We start from the raw sequence: 18,255 nt of genomic DNA, 5'->3' as shown, positions 1-18,255 counted from the left end.
AAACACTGTTCTAAATACTTTACATGTTATATTTCATTTTGCCCACATGACAACCCTCAGAAGTAGATAATACAGATGGGGAAAATAGGGCACAGAATAGTCAGTACACAGGTCTTGTTCCTCAACATCTTCTCATTCTTCCCTATTTCACATAGTTTTTCAATGCCTAAAATTGCAAAATTAGAGAGATTCATTACCTTGTTTCCATTTAAAAAGCCATCTCCTGCGGGAGGTAATATATTGCTTTATCGTTTGTTTATACCTTGGCTTCAGTTTTTGGTTTTTTTAAATAAAGGAACCAGGAGGAGACAGAGTACAAAACACATAAGGACATTGGGTTCCTGAAGAAAGGAAAAAGAAATAGAAAAGAGAGACTAAGTCTCCAATGAAGCTTGGCACAAGCTGCTTCACAAATTACTGTATGAGCCCCAATAGTTTCTCCCACACATATTCCAAAGCTGAAGCCAGTGGTAAGATAAGATAAGAAATAAAATTCAAGATAAATAAAATTAAGTTGTGGATTTATTACCTATGTAGGGATCACCACGGAGACAACCAAAGAACTCTCACCATAGAGACCTCTCCCCAACCCTGTCTACCTGAAGTTATCAGCATATCATAAAAAAAGATACAGAAATAATTTTGGGAAGGAAGACCACAAAGCAAGCAGGCTTGAGCCCCAGGACTGGTGATGGGATGACCTAGTAATTCAGAGAGAATTTCTAAGGTTGATCTTTCAAAGTTATGTTTCTGGACACCACATATCTTCTCCAGGGATGAGAGAAATTTCCAGATCCTAGCTCATGTCAGCATGATTGGAGAAGAGTCAACTTGGTAACTGCATCACCGACTCTAACCCTGTTGTACAAGGAAACAACTCAAATGGTGATTCTCACTGCTGGAGAATCACCATGGCATTGTGACTCCCAGCCCACTCCCCTGCACCATGAACACAATGATGAAACCAAAAAGTAACAGTAAAAATAGTAGCAGTAACCTTGGCAACATGGATTTTTGTTAAGCAGCTCTGACCCAACACAAGTGTCCTTTCAAACAGTAGACTCCACAAAATACAGCAATTTGTCCTCGGTGGATACTTTAAACATTTTTTCTATTGTGTATAAAAAAGAATATGGAAATCATATTATCATAGTTTAACTCCTCAGGAAGCAGACTTTGACATGAAGTTTAACATGCAAAATAGTTATTTGGGAGTGCCCTTAGGGTATTAGGGGAAGGAAGCAGAGCTTGGAGAGAGGGAGAAGTTGAAGTACAAGACAAGTCAAAAGATACCCATGGCTGACTCTAGAGAGAGCTCTAAAACTAGAATGGCCCTTCAGAGTTGTTCCAAGTTGGGACAAGATTGTTAGGTCATTTTAACCTCGCAATGACTGGTCACTGGATGTGGATCATTGGGTAAGGGATGTGACATTGGGTCAGATGACTTTTTGTGGCTGAGGCAAGTGGGAAGGGGCTGAGAGCTGAAGGCCACCTGCTAACAGTACTGCCAACAGCTGAGACAACAAGCCCTTTACTGAAGCAGAATCAGGGTGGCACATCACTGTGTCCACCACAAATAGTAAAGGCTTCAGAGTTCCAAAGTTAGATAAGTAAGATTTAATTTTTATTTTTAAATTAGGAAAACATTTTTCTATTTGATTAACTACTTCTTTTTTTGTATGTTTGTTTGCTTGTTTTGAGACAGAATTTCGCTCTTGTCACCCAGGCTGGAGTGCAATGGTGTGATCTTGGCTCACTGCAACCTCCGCCTCCCGGGTTCAAGCAATTCTCCTGCCTCAGCCTCCCAAGTAGCTGGGATTACAGGTGTGTGCTACCACACACAGCTAATTTTTGTATTTTTAGTAGAGATGGGGTTTCACCATGTTGGCCAGGCTGGTCTTGAACTCCTGACCTCAGATGATCCACTTGCCTTGGCCTTCCAAAGTGTTGGGATTACAGGCATGAGCCACTGCGCCTGGCTTGATTAACTACTTCTTGAGGCAAATAAATTTAAGAGATTCTGCTCAGTATAAGAAATCATTTCACTGGTCTTGGTATTCAGAAAATTAAGAAAAAGAAGTGCATTTTTATCCTCTACTCTGAATAAAAACCAAATAGATTGATTACTCATTCCAGTTTTACAGTGTACATATGTGTTTAAATGTCAATGTACATTTTTTCCATTTTCTTAGTGAGTCAGGAAAAGTAGCAAAGAGGTTTAAATAATGAATTATCATATATGTAATATACTCATTTATTCATTTAGCAAATATTTATTAAGTATCAATTATGTCATGTCACTGTAGTAGCCATTGGGTCTGTAAAAATGAGTAGTAACAAAGAATCTGATCAAATAATTATGCTAAAGCAAACTCTGAAAGAATAAAAGAATAGTAGGAGAAATAGTAGTGGGTAGAAAAAATAGGTAGAAAGAAGCATTTACTTCTCACAATTTTCCTTTTATAGCTGTCATTTGATAAAGAAGAGATGTGCATGAGCAGCCTTCAACAGTATAAAGGTAAATGAGAACAACAACCATCGACTTCATTTGCTATCAGCTTTGTATTACATCCCTTCTATAACTTTGGTTACTTTTTGTTAGGTGGCTGTCCTTCTGTCTGGGATTCTTTCATTGTCTGTGTAATGCGTATTCATAATTAAGAACCTTGAATTTGCCTATAAAATAATCAATGGTTATCAATGCACTGGATGGTATCTGTGAAAATGGGCATCTAAAGACACCAATAGCAGACTGGGGAAGAGTACGTCACTTCTTTCTGTGTGGATGTAGCAGTTTGAAAAGACTAAGTACGCTTCATCTTTAACAATCAGAACTTCGCTGAAAGAGATTCTAAAATTGGAAGACAGGGGCCAAACAGGTTCTTGGATTAAAATGATTAAGAGTACCATTGTCTGTTTATGTTTACATCCTTGAGCAAGCAACTAAATTCAATAAAAAGTAAAACATCTTGAGTGGAGGATATTTCTTGGTATCCTGGGGAATAGATTTCATCCAGAGGTTGCACCAAGAAAAAGTGAATAACTCTTTACCAAACAATCTCTAATAATATTTTATTTTCTCTACATCTGAATGCCATACAAAAGAGATTGGTTTTCTTTCCTTAATTGAATCTCAAGTGCCTTTGACCCATTCTTACCAGGACATCTTTCTACTTTGTGTTTACCTCAATGTTATTTTTATTAACTCTTAAAAGTTGTTTTAAAGTCAATCTCCTTACTTTTGTGAAGAGTTCTGAAAAACTGGTTCAACTCATTCTCACAGCAAGATCTGCTGAGACACAGGTGGAATCGATGGATGGGCAATGAGAAGATGAAAGTTTACTACAAATTTAGAGCTTTGGACCAACAACATCGGCATCACCTGTGAATGAATTAGCAGTACAGACACTCAGGCCCCACCCAAGAACTCCTGAGTCATAATCTGCATTTTAGCAAGATTCTAGAGTGAATTATATGCACACTGAAGTATTGAAGGCATGAACTACAACATTTGTGAAAAAGTCCCTCCTCTCTAGCTAAGTTAACAACACAGAACAATTAGATACTTAATTTTCTTCCCCGAGTCTTTGTTCTTGGGCTAAGAACACTTCATTCAGTTTGCAATGCAAAGGACAATTATCGAGCCAAGGATGAAAGGACAAATGAGACAAAAATCAAATAGCAAGATGGTAGGCTTAAATCCAAACATACCAGTAATTACATTAAATGTAAAGGGACCAAACACTCCAACTAAAAGGCAGAAATTGGCAGACTGAATAAAAAAGCAAGATCCAACTGTAAGCCATTTATAAAAGATGTCCTTTCCAGCCTGGATAACAAAGTGAGACCCCATCTCTACAAAAAATAAACAAAATTAGCCAGGCATGGTGATGTGTGCCTGTAGCCTCAGCTACTCAGGAGGCTGAGGTGGGAGGATAGTGTGAGCCCAGGAGGCAGAGGCTGCAGTCAGCCAAGATCGCACTACCATACTCCATCCTGGGCAACAGAGTGAGACCCTGTCTCTAAATAAATAAATAAATAAATAAACGAAAAACATAAAGTACCAAAAAGGTGACAATATTTCTTAAATTTTTTTTTCTGGAAAAGTTCAGGCAGGTCCTTTTTAACAACTGCTGCAGTAGTAAACGGAACATATTTTTAAAGTTATGGATGTAAAATGAGAAATTAAACTTTATTTACCCTGAACAAAAAAAGATGTCCTTTACATATAATGACACAGATAGATTGAAAGTTAAAAGATGGAAAAAGATACAGTATATAAACATTAAGCATAAGAAGTCTGGTGTGGCTACATTGTCTGGTTTGCTACATTAATGGCAAAGTAGACTTTAAGATAAGATGTAATACTAGAGATAGAGGGTAATTTCATAGTAATAAAAGGGTCAATCTACCAAAAAGGGTATAATGATCCAAAAATATATATATACCTAATAACAGTTTCAAAAATATATGAAGCAAAACTGATAGAACTCAAGGGAAACAAACAAATCCAGAAGCATAATTAAAGATGTTTTAACCTCTCCAAGTAATTGATAGAATAAGTACACAATACATATAATATACAAAGATTGTTAATTATAAGAATTGAGGAAATATTATTTTACTTTGTTAATCAGGAAATTCAAGGAGAAAACACCATTCAAAATCTGGTAAATCGATCAACACTAATTTAAGTCAAATATTAATATAGTTTTTACTGTGTGCCATATGCTATGTTGTCATTAGTGCAAAAAAGTGTAGGGTATACTTTCTAAATAATTTTCAGACAAGGCTAGGAAGTTTTATTTGTCTCCAATTATTTTGTTTTTAATTGAGAATTTCACATCTAAAGTGAGAATCCTCTAATTCCCTGGTTTGAAGACATTGTTCAAAATGGGTTAGGTTGTCAAACCTCTCATAGAGGTTGAAGAGGCCATCTGAAACAGTCAAACTTTTGGAAAAGCTGAAATGGAACTTTTCATTCATTTCTTTTTCAAAGAGTCTAATTGGAGAAAAAAATCTAAGAAATATATTACAGATGCAAGAAATCTTCAAAACCAAACCAGTGGAAAACATTTTGAAAATGCTTTTAAAATGAGTCCGATAAAATGAACAAAACTCAAACAGTTTCCTCATAAAAAGAATGCAGCTGGAGGCAGCATTTACAGCTGGCAGGGAAGAAGTTTAGCTAGTCAGGGCAAACTTACCCAATTTCACATCAATGATTATCATATTATGGCATTTCAAAAACATTAAATGTTCCTCTTTGTAACTTTTCTTTGCTATTCCTTCAGATATGAAAGAATATTTAGTGTATCTGCCACAATATGAAATAATGCTCCTGAAATGTAATCTCCAACTTAGTCATCTTCAGTTGGACAAAAAAAATCCTGCTGAAGCATTTGAGTCTCCTGTCTCTACCCTGAGCTCAAGCAGGTGGCAGGTCAACAGCCAGCAGTGACAACTGGCTGCTGAAGGGGCCATAAGTCCAAACTTATGATCATATTCTTTGCCGTGGAGGGCCAGAGCCTTATTGTGCTTTTTCAACACAATCAAAGACAGCCAGTTTTCTGGGTGCTGCACCCAGATGGAAAGAAGAACTCTTAAATGAACTGTCAGTAACAGCAAAAATCCTGATTACATATAGAAAGAAAATAAGCAATGCAAGTAAAGACTAATTGGAACATAAGCTTCCAAAATAGAGTACTCTATTCTAAGGTATCATGTTTTCTAATTCGTGAATCAAATCTTTGTCACTCTGCTCCCTAGTTAATTGGACAGAATTGTTGTTTTTATCTTATAAAAGAGAGAAAGGCTAAATGACTTTCCCACGTTTGCACTGCTTATCAACAGAAAAGCAAGTTGAATTTTAGCCTTTTGATTGCCCATCCAGCTGGCTGTATGCTTTTAATGTGCACAAATTACACATTTGAAGCAACTCACTCAACAACTATTTACCAGAGCATTTAATGATCTCTTTATATTGCTTATTAATTGTTTCAAATGTGTTGTTTCACAAGCCCCCTCCCCAACTAGATGGGAAGCACCATGTGGGCAGGGCTGGTCATATTTTACATGCTCTACAAATGCTGAATGATTAACAAGGAAAGATGAAATATTTGGAAAAGAAGAAAACAAAAGGAGTGGAACATAATGGAACTGAGAAAAAAGATATAGCTCCTAGAAGCTACCTCCTAGTCATTTAAATTTAGGGGATAATATAGAATATTATATTTGGAAAGGTCCCTAGAGGTAATCATCCCTAACCTTTTGCCTATTGAGGAATAGTTTCTATATAACCCTTCATTGGTAACTTTGTAGTTTTATTAAAATACCCTACCCTGAGGTGGAATTTATTATATCCAATTGTGTGCACTGTTACACTGATCTATTCCTTTAAAAGGTTTTCTTTAACAGCTCAACAATTATTTTCACTGAGCAACTGTGTCTCAGATAGCATGCTAGATACCAGGGATACCAAGAAGAACAGGTCAAATTCCCCCTCATATAAAGCCCAAATAGATGTTACTGTTTGGCAAGCAGCTCTCTTCCAAGTGTTGCTTCATGTTGCTACCATCTTGTGGCTCTCCTATGGAAACTTACAGCTTCCAAGTTTACCATGCTCATCTGGCACAAGCCAAAAGTGCTGGGAAGGGCATGAAAGATGTGTGTGGGAGTTCTTAGGAGTCAGGCCTGAAAGTGATGCACATCACTTTTGCTCATATTCCTTGGCTGTCAATCACAGATCCACACTAAACATCAGAGGAGGATGGGAATAAGAAGAGAATGAAAGTTTGGTAATTGTCTAGCAGTTTCTGCCAGAGTGCTTTAATTACTTAGAACCAGGATTTAGACTTGGGTGGTCTGGCACCAGAACCCACACTCTCCACTGGTTCTTAATGTGTGACCCCCAGACCAGCAGCAGCATCACCTGGAAACTTGTTAGAAATGCATATTGTTAGACCTCACCTCAAACCTATTAAATTAGAAAGTATGAGGTGGGGTACAGCAAGTTGTGTTTTAATAAGCCCTCTCTGATTCTGGCACACATTTGTGTTTGATAATCATTGCATTATACCATACTACCTTCCATTTAAGGGCTTCTAGAGAATTTTTCTAGTTGGCCATTAATATTGTAGTTAATTACAATGGCCAACTAGAAAAATTATCTGGAAGCCCTTAATGGAAGGTAGTATGGTAATTAACTACAATATTAATGGCCAACTAGAAAAATTAACATTTAAAGTTACTTTTACTTCAAATGCAGCAATATTATTTACAATACTTTAGTTTTTAAATAAAGGCAGTTCTATTATAGCATTGCCTTGTTTTAAGTGTTATTTATATAATTGTCTGTTTTCTCACACCAATTTTTAGGCATCTAGAAAGCTCTTGTGTCTCCCACAACCCCGAGTAATTTGTCTCCTCAATAGTAGGCATTCAAAAACTATTGGTTTAATTGCATGTGAAAAATGTGCAATAATGTTTCTCATTAAATTGAAGATATATGAAGAGCAGCTTTAGATGGTAAAACTTTTCAATTATATATTCCATGACTATTAAAAACTTCACAGAAAGAAAGAATTAATATCTTCATGGTAAATAGATAGCAAGACTTAAAAACTGCTATTTGTGGATGTGAAACTTTACAATGAGACATTTAAAAATATTAGTTACTTAAAAATCCACACAGCATTCTATTTTTCTTCTAGAAATAATTTTCTCAATTAGCTAATATATAACATGTAAACTGAAATGTATTAAAATATAACTTTCATTATTGTATTTGACAGGTTCTAACGGAATTTTAGAATATATCTGTGATAAGAACTCATAATTGATTAAGGGTTACCTTCTTTTCTCAGAGAACCATTAACGGCAAAGAACCCTGGCATGGCAGTCAAAAATATCTGCGTTCAAACTCTAGCTGTGTCACTCATTAACTATAAAATCTTGAGTGAGTATTCCAATTTTTCAATGGTGAAATGGAGAAAATAATACCTATGCTTCAGGGGACTGATTTCAGAATAAATTATAAATACGCAAAGAGTTTTAAAATGTGCATGATTAACTTTTAATAAAATTGCAATTTGTATTCCTGAAAAAAAAAAAAAAGAATTTATCTGTAATATTATGAAATACAGTTCTGTTTCCTGGTATACAACTCTTAAAATTCTCAGAATCTCCAAAGTGGTAAGTGTCTTTTTCTTTGCTAATCAGTTGACCCATGGCTGGCAGTCCCTAGGTAGCTTCAGGATGTGGGGGCTGCTCACAGGCAAAACAAAGACATAATTGTAGGGCTGGGACTTTTAGCCCTACCCCAAAACCTCTTGGCTGGAGAGAGGGGATGGAGGTTAAATTTATCACCCATGGCCAATGATTTAATAAATTATGTTTAGTAATGTAGCCTCCAAAAGGACAGAATTTGGATGAGCTTCTGGATTGTCAAACAAGTAGAGGTTCCTGAAGGATAATACAACTGGAAAGGGCATGGAAGCTCCACACTCTCTCCCATACCTTGCCCTATGCATCTCTGCATCTGTATTCTTTGTAATGTCCTTTATAATAAACCAGTAAATATAAGTAAAGTGTTTCACTGAGTTCTGTGAGCTACTCCAGCAAAGTTGAACCTGAGGAGGGAGTAGTAGGAAACCCAATATATAGCAAATCAGTCAGAAGTGTAGGTGACAACCTATTACTTGTGATTGGCATCAGAGGTGGGGGCGGTCTTGTGGGACTAAGTCCTTAATTTTTAGGATCTGTCACTCTCTCTAGGTAGATAGTGTCAGAATCAAATTGAGTTAGAGGACACCCAGCTGGTGTCCACTGCAAAATTGTTTGCTTGCTTGGTGTGTGAGCAATAAATAAAACCCCATATCTGATGTCAAAAGTGTTCTGTACTGTGAGGGTGTGGTAGGAGAACCTGATTTTGTTCTTTCCTATATCCTGAGAATATCTAAAATAATTTTCGGTGCTTCAAGAAGTTATTGATTCTACATAAAAGTGTTTATCATGCAGGAGACTCCCTTTGAAGAGTGATGTTTTCAAAATGTTGTTTATATGGCAGTGTCTCATGTAAATTTTGCTGTTAGATGTTACTATTATTTTGTATATTTCACCAACTCCCTTCTTCTCTTACTCCCATAAATCAGGATATTGTGAAGATAAACAGAACACATTTTGCCATGAATATATATGACAGCAAATAATCTTATCATTTTTTCCATATTTCTATCTTCATCTTGAAAATGAGATTGAAGCATTTATCAATATAGTATGAATTTCACTGGTGCAACTAAGCATTTCTTTATAACTAAATCAAATATAATTATTATTATTAAATGAAGACTGTGACTCATGTGCTATTGACCAAGTTCTAATGGTTAATTAAAAGCAGTATATTATAGTCCCCACCTACCCACAGTCACTATTGTGGCTAAAGGAATTTTAATTAGCTGTGTGAGACCTTAGTGGAACATACCTATCAGCCAGTTCTTTTTTTTTTTTTTCAAGTCCCTCCTCCTAAGCTTTGCTTTGGTCTTTCTATTATCCAGAGGTAGTGATTGCAGATTTTACTGACTTACTTGGGCTTTTACCGCCTTCCTTTCTCTTGCTTCCACTTCTCTACCTACATTTTCCTCTGTAGACTCTGAGATCGATCACAACAAATCTGATAATAAAACCAAAGGCTTTCAGTTTCTGAATGATAAACCAAATATGCCAACCTGGCCCCTTGTGAACCTGCTGAAGTTTCCCTGTTGGTTTGGCCTTTGTTTCCAGATGGGTTGCTAGAAAGGACCATTTTGGATATTGACTTGGATTTCCAGTTAGCATGCTATTCCTTGAGCCCAATTCTGGTTTCAAGGTAACTTTCTAATCCTTTCAAAGCACTTACAATTTTTTTTTCTTTTTTGAGAAACAGGGTCATGCTCTATTGCCCAGGCTACAGTGCAGTGGCATGATCATGGCTCACTGCAGCCTCAATTCCTGGGCACAAGCGGGAGCGTAGCTAATCTTTTAAAAAAATTTTTGTAGAGATAGGGTCTCACTATGTTGCTCAGGCTGGTCTCAAATTCCTGGCCTCAAGCAATTTTCCCACCTCAGCCTCGCACAGTGCTAGGATTACAGGTGTGAGCCACCATGCTTTGCCCAAAGCACTTATGTTACAACGCACTTGGAATGATCTGGAGAGAACTGGAATAGGAATGAGGAGAGAAGACCTTATCCTTCAGCTTATATTTCTGACTGTTGAGAAATACTTAAACTGAGATGGATACATTTGTGGGTGAATAATAAAATTAAAATATTGAAAATAGAATGAGATCTGGTTTGAGCTTAAGGTGAGTGAGTGAATCATGTGCCTGATTAAATTAGCACTGCACAGAAGTGGAACCAGAAGGGGGGTAGAGTGTAACAGCCTTCTTCCCTCTGGGGTGACTTTTCCATCTGTACACTGCAGGCCTGCTACCAGATAATGAATAGTGAGAGATCCCAAGATGACAGGTGGCAGAAGAATACAGAAGAATCCTATTAGCCAACTTCTACAATATATATTCTGGGAGCTGCTACTTGAGCATTTTTTTTTCCTTAAAGAGTACCTGTTAGCAGAAATTAAATATAGAAATAATCATCTTTACCTCATGACCCTCTTGTAGGGTGAGGGGTATATTAAAGATTCTCATGACAAAGTGTAAAGAAGCAAGGATAAAGTTTTTACTGTTTGGTAGCCAGGTTATTTATCATATCTATAAGGGCCTTTGTGAATTCTCCTGTCTCCTATTTATAGCCCATGAACTTGAGGGTGGCACTGGAATAGATAACATACACAGTTAAGCTTAAGCCGGTTAGCATATTGCATTTACCAACACACAGTGGTAAAGTGATGGTCCCATGCTCCTATGAGTATTTTTAATTGAGATGGAGTTTCACCATATTGGCCAGGCTGGTCTCAAACTTCTGACCTCAAGTGATCCACCCACCTTGGCCTCCCAAAGTGCTGGGATTACAGGCCTGAGCCACCAAACCCAGCCAATCTGATGGTTTTATAAGCATCTGGCATTTCCCCTGCTGGCACTCATTCTCTGTCCCACCGCCCTGTGAAGAGGTGCCTTCTGCCATGGTTGTAAGTTTCCTGAGGCCTCCCCAACCATATAGAACTGTAAGTCAATTAAACCTCTTTTCTTTATAAATTACCCAGTTTCAGGCATTTCTTTATAGTAGTGTGAGAATGGACTAATGAAATAACCCAAAGTCACGCCCCCAAACTCTCAATTTCTGGTGTCTACATTATGCATAGCTTAAGCAATTTATGACATAAATATTGTCATAGTAAGTGAAAAAGAAGCAGCACACTGACATTTATATGACATAGAATAATATGAAAAATCAGAATGTGGAACCTCATAAGGAATTGCTTTAAAAAGTAACTGGGAAACCCCAAGTATGAGGTTTTGGAATTTAACAATTTAATTGAGAGAAATAATTTGCTTAAATAATTTTGAACCAGTGACAGTAAAAAGATCAGTTGTTGCCAGGGGTTGAGGGTAGTAGGGGGAGGGATAGATAGGCAGAGCATAGGGAATTTTTAGGACAGTGAAAATAGTCTGTATGATACTATAGTGCTGGATACATCTCATTATACATTTGTCCAAACCCACAGAATGTACAACGCCAAGAGTGAACCCTAATATAAACTAAGGACTTTGGGTGATTATAACATGTCAGTGTAGGTTCATCAATCATAACAAGTGTACCTTCTGGTGGGGGATGTTGATAACGGGGGAGGCTGTGTGTGTGGAGGAACAGACCGTATATGGGAAATCCTTATCATTTCCTCTCAATTTTGCTGTGAACTAAAACTGCTCTAAAAATTGTCTTTAAAAAAAGGTAACTGGGAAATGAAGCTTTATAATATAACAATTTTATTGAGAAAAATGATTTGCTAAATAACTTGGAACTCCTCTAAAAGTTTCAGTCTTTATTCAAAATTTATTGTGCTTAAGTCATTTCAACTTTTAGTCAAATATTATGCTCATGTGGCATTTGTTATTCATGATATATGGATTTAAGATATAACCATTGGAGTCACAGTGATTTTAAAGAAATGAATATTTATTTGACAAATACTGTATTTCTGAAAATACTGAATAGACTAGTGGTTTTTAGTTATTATTTTGCTTGGTCCTATTACTGAAGGATTAATCCTCAGTGGATGCATATTTAAGAAACCAGGTGCTATACCTACAAATAAAGAAATGTTAATGTTGGGCTTTCCAAGAGAGACAACAGACAATCAAGGTGGATTTCAATGTGTAAATACTGGAAAACTTCAACCATCCAAAAACTACCCAAGATGTCATTTGAAGATGTCTTTTGAAGTAACTGAAATAAAAGGCCAGACTTCAGTCTACAAAGGCCTTTTTTTCCCAACTTGGTGATTAAATGAGGGAGTTCCACCCTCTTTTTTGAGCAGGACCTCAACATTGATGAGATAATGAGTAGATCTGTTAAATAAACCAGAACATTGACATCATAATGAATCAATTATGTCCACAATACTTGAATGCATGATTTCTGCTACTCTATTAGCTCAGTTTAGATCTGCAAAGACAGTGCAGGAAATGAGTTGCTATGAGCTAACAACACACAGAAGTTTTGCTACATGCCCTGGAATCAAATGATCTCATTGGGAATCTCACCTCCACTACTTTCTGTCTACACGGCCTTGGACAGCTTACTTATCTTCTTCAAATAGATTTTCAGATTCCTGATCTATAAAATGGGTCTAATAAATAATAGCAACTACCACCTAAATTTTTTAGATTATAATTGTCATTTGTAAAGTTTTTATCTGTGTCATGTGTTGCACTAAGCATACACACACACACACACACACACACACATACATACACATATACACTCTTAAAACTATGAGATGGAAAATTTTAATCCCCATTTTATAGATGTAGAGACTGAGGTTCAGGCAAATAAAAGTTAAGTAACTCACTCAGAATCACATGGCTTGGAGGAGGTGAAACTTGGATTTGAGCAAAAGTCTGTCTGATTCCATAGCCAATGATTCTAACCCACAAAAATAAGTAACTCCTGTATTTAATAAGAAAAACAAACAACTTTGAATGTGCACTTTAACTCAAATAATCCATAGTGTGGGGAGTGCTTGCTAATTTTGCCTGTTTCTTAGATGGTTCAGGAGTGTATTAAAAAGAACTTCTTACAAAAACTGTAAGCCACATACTGGCTTTGGGATGTAACTGAGATAGATCCTGCAGTTGTGAAACTGGAGGCAGAACAGAGAAGCTTGTGAGGTGTAAAGGCAAAGCAATGAGTCAACAGGATTGCATGATGTGGTTATGGCCACTCAGCAGACAACAGAACAAATCTCTGCTCACTGTGAAAAATTTCAAGTCAGAAAATACACCAAACTCTACTGTGACATTAGAATCTTCCTCAACCCAGAACTTCAGGCAACCACTGACACTGATTGAGATTGGCAGATAATATGAAACGAGTTTGTGAACCCACAGAGGACATGAAGCTCCATTCATATGGGAAATCTTAACTCTGGTACAAAGCTGCTGGGCTGGCTCTATTGGTTCTAGAATTTTAGAAGTGAAGATGTCTAGCTGGGTCCTAAGCTGGTGTTGAAGACTGGGAGTCAGACTAGAATTTAGACAGGAAAAAAACCTGTGATTTCTGGCAGCAGGTTATACCTTTTGAGCTAGATATTCTAGTTTCATATTACTTTATGTTTATCTAAACATTGCTATCCTTGAAACTTAAGTGGAATCTGGTTTAAGGAATTTGTTTAATTATTTTATAATCGTTTTCAGGAAGAGAGCCAGGTATCCAGATTTATTCAGGAAGTTAAACTCCATAGGCCACATGATTGTCTCAGTGAGAGTTATTAAATTCTCTGAAAGAAAAGTAGACCAAGAATAACATTGGTCAAACCTTTGAGATACATTGTTTCTTCTCATATGGAGATGTTCTGTGAATCAAACAGCCCTTTAATTATGCTGGTCACCTCCTATTTACCAAAACAATAGGTTTTCAAATCTAATTTGAATCCTGCTTCATTTGACTCCGACAAATTCTTTCTCCTTCTTAAAATGTTCTTCTAACTTTAATTCCTTCTCTCCCAGTTTTCTGCCAAGTCTTTTTCAGACTCCTTCATAAGCTCCTCTTATTCTGCCGGATGTTCAAATGCTTGTTTTCTTTCAGGCTTCTCCATGCCCTGACCACCTTTTGTTTTATGTGTACAGATTATACATTATATGTAACAAATCTGGGTGATTCCATTGCTATGGTCTTAATCACCTAAGTATCCAAAGGTTATATATTATCACAAGAAAGACACAAAACACTGAACCTTTACATAATGGACACAATTTGACCCTGTTTTTACTATACAAGAGAGACAGAATGGCTGTTCCATCTAAAATTGGTTTGGAAATTTAGACTGATGACACCACACGTGTACCAAGTGGGTATGAAGAGATTTATTACTCATATAATGAGATTTTCTGAAGAGAGCAGGGTGGATTCCCAAACATGTCCAAAAATGGCTCCACATAGCAGGAAAGAGTGACTGGCTTTGGAGTTTATTGTGGTTAAGTGGTGGGACTGGAGTGAAGATTCCCTTGCATGGACTGAGGCTTACATGGTGTGATTTTTCCCCTAACACCAAAGTAGGGGGTATTCAGGCTTTCTTTTCAACTTGCCCAAATGTAGGAAAAGAGGGAGTGGTGGGGTTTTAAAGCTTTCAGCAGTCAAACATAAAAAATGGAGTCAGACTCTTTATAATAGATCCTTGCAATAATTACATCCTATTTAGTTTAGACTTGACTGCTACTTACACATAAATTCTTAAATCCACAACTTTAGTCCAATTGTGTCTTTTGAACTGTAGAATTGCCATGTTGATCTTTCTATTTAGATGTCTGACAGAGCCCTCAAACTCAACTTGTTCAAAACTGAGTTTTTATTCCAACTTAATGACCTCTCAATTTACCTAGTTTTCTAAATTAGAAACATGGGAGATATCCTAGATGTTTCTCCCTTCTCACCACTCCCCTGCTCTTTACTATTAGTTATAAGGGCCTATCTTTGATGACCTTGCTGATTTATACCCTCCACTTCTTCTATGTGCCTATTACACTACTTCAATTCAGTCCCTTTGGTTTCTTAAATGGATTATTGCAATAGCCAGATTCTAATGGCCATTGTGCTTCTAGTATCACCCTCCTTCATATTTAGCCCCCTTGCCCTGGACCCTAAAAGAAAATATGACCACGTGATATGGTTTGGCAGTGTCCCTACCCAAATCTCATCTTGAATTGTAGCTCTCGTAATTCCCACGTGTCCTGGGAGGGACCTGGTGGGGGGTAATTGAATCATGGTGGTGAGTTTTTCCCCTGCTGTTCTCATGATAGTGAATAAGTCTCACGACATCTGATGGTTTTGAAAAGGGAGTTCCCCTGCACACACTCTCTTGCCTGCCACCACGTAAGATGTGCCTTTTCTCCTCCTTCACCTTCTGCCATGATATGAGGCCTCCCCAACCATATGAAACTGTGAGTTTATTAAACCTCTTTTTCTTTATAAATTACCCAGTCTGGGGTATGTCTTTATTAGCAGCATGAGAACACACTAATACATCATGTCACTTTTCTATTTAAAACTCTTGTTATTCTCAATCAGCTACAAGTTAAAGAATAAATGTTTTAAAATAGCATACAAAAGCTTTTGTGTTTGGGCCTCTACCTATTTCCTTGGGCTCATCTACCTACTCCTCTGTCCCGATTCCCATTCTTTTACATTTACTCTGAGTTAAAGCTATACCAGAACACTTTCAGTTCCTCAAATGATCTAAAACCACTTATTGTCTATATTGCCTTTTCACATGTTGCTCATTTTGCCCAGAACACCCTTTATGCCCCTGTCTTCTAGGCAGCCCTATTTGTTTTTCTGCTCTTAATGCAAATAGTGACTCTTCTGTGAGATTTTTCTTGACTTTTCCAGGCCGTGTTACAAGTGTGGCACCCTGTATATAATGACCATAGTCACCATTTATTCTATGACACTGTGCTAAGTTCCTGATATAACATTATTTTAGGCAATCTCTATGGTAACTTTAGGAACTAAATGTTGATATCCTGATTCAAAAATGAGGATATTAAGGTAAAGTGAGCTGCAATGACTTATCCAAGATCACATTGCCATCAAGTAGTGGATCTCAAATTTAAACCCAAACTATATCTCATCTAGGCTGATAATCATCATCATAATGTTGCTTAAGTTTATATGTTTAATGATCTATCTCCCACTGTAGTAATTTTTGTACTTCCTAGGTCAAACACACATAGATGCTTAACATATACATGTTATATATTGACAAGACCAAAATCTGGGGAGGTGGGACTGAGCAAATGCCAAAGAAGAATATTATGTCAGTACTATTTTCATATTAAAAGGTTAAATCAAACCATCGTATTTAAAATCTGGAAAAAAATTAGGAAAAGACTGAAAATTGATGGTAATTTACCCTTTCTTGTTCAAATATAAATGAGGGAAAATGGCTATTACTTCTTCAAAACCATCAAATGATTTAAATGAAAACAATGTAACAGTCATATGTCATAGCATCCACCTCTCTCCCCTACATTTTGAATGGTACATAAAGAGAAATGACTTTGGCTTCTTCCACCTGTTCCCTGCATCAAAAATAAGTACTAGAAAAAGGACTGTGAATGCATTTTATATAAGAACTGTTACACAAAGAATAGACAGTAAGACTGAAATTGCAGCTCTCAAACTGAGGAGCTGAACAATAGCTAAAAATGGGAGAAATCCTAACATCTGGCAAGTCGGGGAAAGAAAGATGAGAAAATGAATTTCATTGTTTATCTAACTTCCAAAGATGAAGTCATAAAAACCATACAACCTAACTACATCTCTATTTTCATTCCAGTATTATGTTTTTGCCACTCAAATCTACACACCTGGGTTCCATTCTTCCCTATTGATCTTACTCATCCTTTATGATATAGTTCAAATGCAATCTCCTTTGTGAAACACCTCCTGGTCCTCAAGTCAGCACTGATAACCCACTGTTTTTTGCTCCATATTTATACATATAAAGAACCATATTTATACATTTTTTCTTTTTATTTTAGGAGATAGGGGTCACACTATGTTGCCTAGTCTGGTCTTTAACTCCTCGGCTCAAGCTTTCCTCCCTCCTTGGCCTCCCAAAGTGCTGGGATTACAGGCATGAGTCACCACATCTAGCCCTTATTTGTATTTTAATTTAGCACTTTTTAGCTATTTTCAGGACCAAGTCTGAGCTTCTTGAGAGAAGAGAACAGTTCTTTCTTATCTTCTATGTCCAGGACAACCACCTAGCACAGGGATGAGCTAACACTAGGCATTCAGTGAAGGCTTCTTGAAATAAATCTGATGATGTTAAGGAATTACTCACTTACAAATATCTTTTTTACCCAAATGACTTGTTCCCCTAAGGACAAGTTTGAAAGAATCAGAAGTCTCAAATAGCTTCCTTTGAGTCCTGTTTGTACTTGTTTTTTTTAAACTGAAATTTTAGCCTCTGAAATTTTGTTAGCAAAAATGACTTTTTCATAGAGAAAGCACAGATGTTACATATAACTTTGGTTGAGTCATGCTTTAATGTCCCTTCAACTTTCCCAATAGCCAATCTTGATTCTCTGTTGTATTTCCTAGAAAGCATCTGCAGCAGCTACTGCTGCTACAACCACTATTCATGTTGCCCAGGCTATATTTGCTGCAACTATCGGGGGTCTAGGCAAATAGGTCTCTGATGGAAGAGAGGGCTCTGATAGATGAAGCAGCCAGGAAGTGGACCAAAAATCTTGGGTGGGAAATGGAAAAGGAGGGGTTTGGGCAGAGAAAAAGAATGGCAACCTGATGAGAGAGAAAGAGAGAGACAGAGAAAGAGAGAGAAAAAACACAATTTGTTCTTTCCATCTTAAGTCTGTAAATTTTTATTTATTTATTAGCCTGTCCATTTTAAACCCAAACTTAGAGGTTTTCCTAAGGCCATTTTGAAAAATTGAAGAAAACTAGAATTATTAATATCATGTGGCATATAAGCACAGATAGAACGGCTTAATTAGCACCAGTTTTCTTTTTTTTCTTTTTTTTTTTTTTTTACTTTTAAAAAACTTTTATTTTAGGTTCAGGGGTACATGTACAGGT

This window comes from Macaca mulatta, chromosome X (genome assembly GCF_049350105.2).
Source record: "Macaca mulatta isolate MMU2019108-1 chromosome X, T2T-MMU8v2.0, whole genome shotgun sequence".
Classification (NCBI taxonomy): domain Eukaryota; kingdom Metazoa; phylum Chordata; class Mammalia; order Primates; family Cercopithecidae; genus Macaca; species Macaca mulatta.
This window is presented reverse-complemented; position numbering follows the sequence as displayed.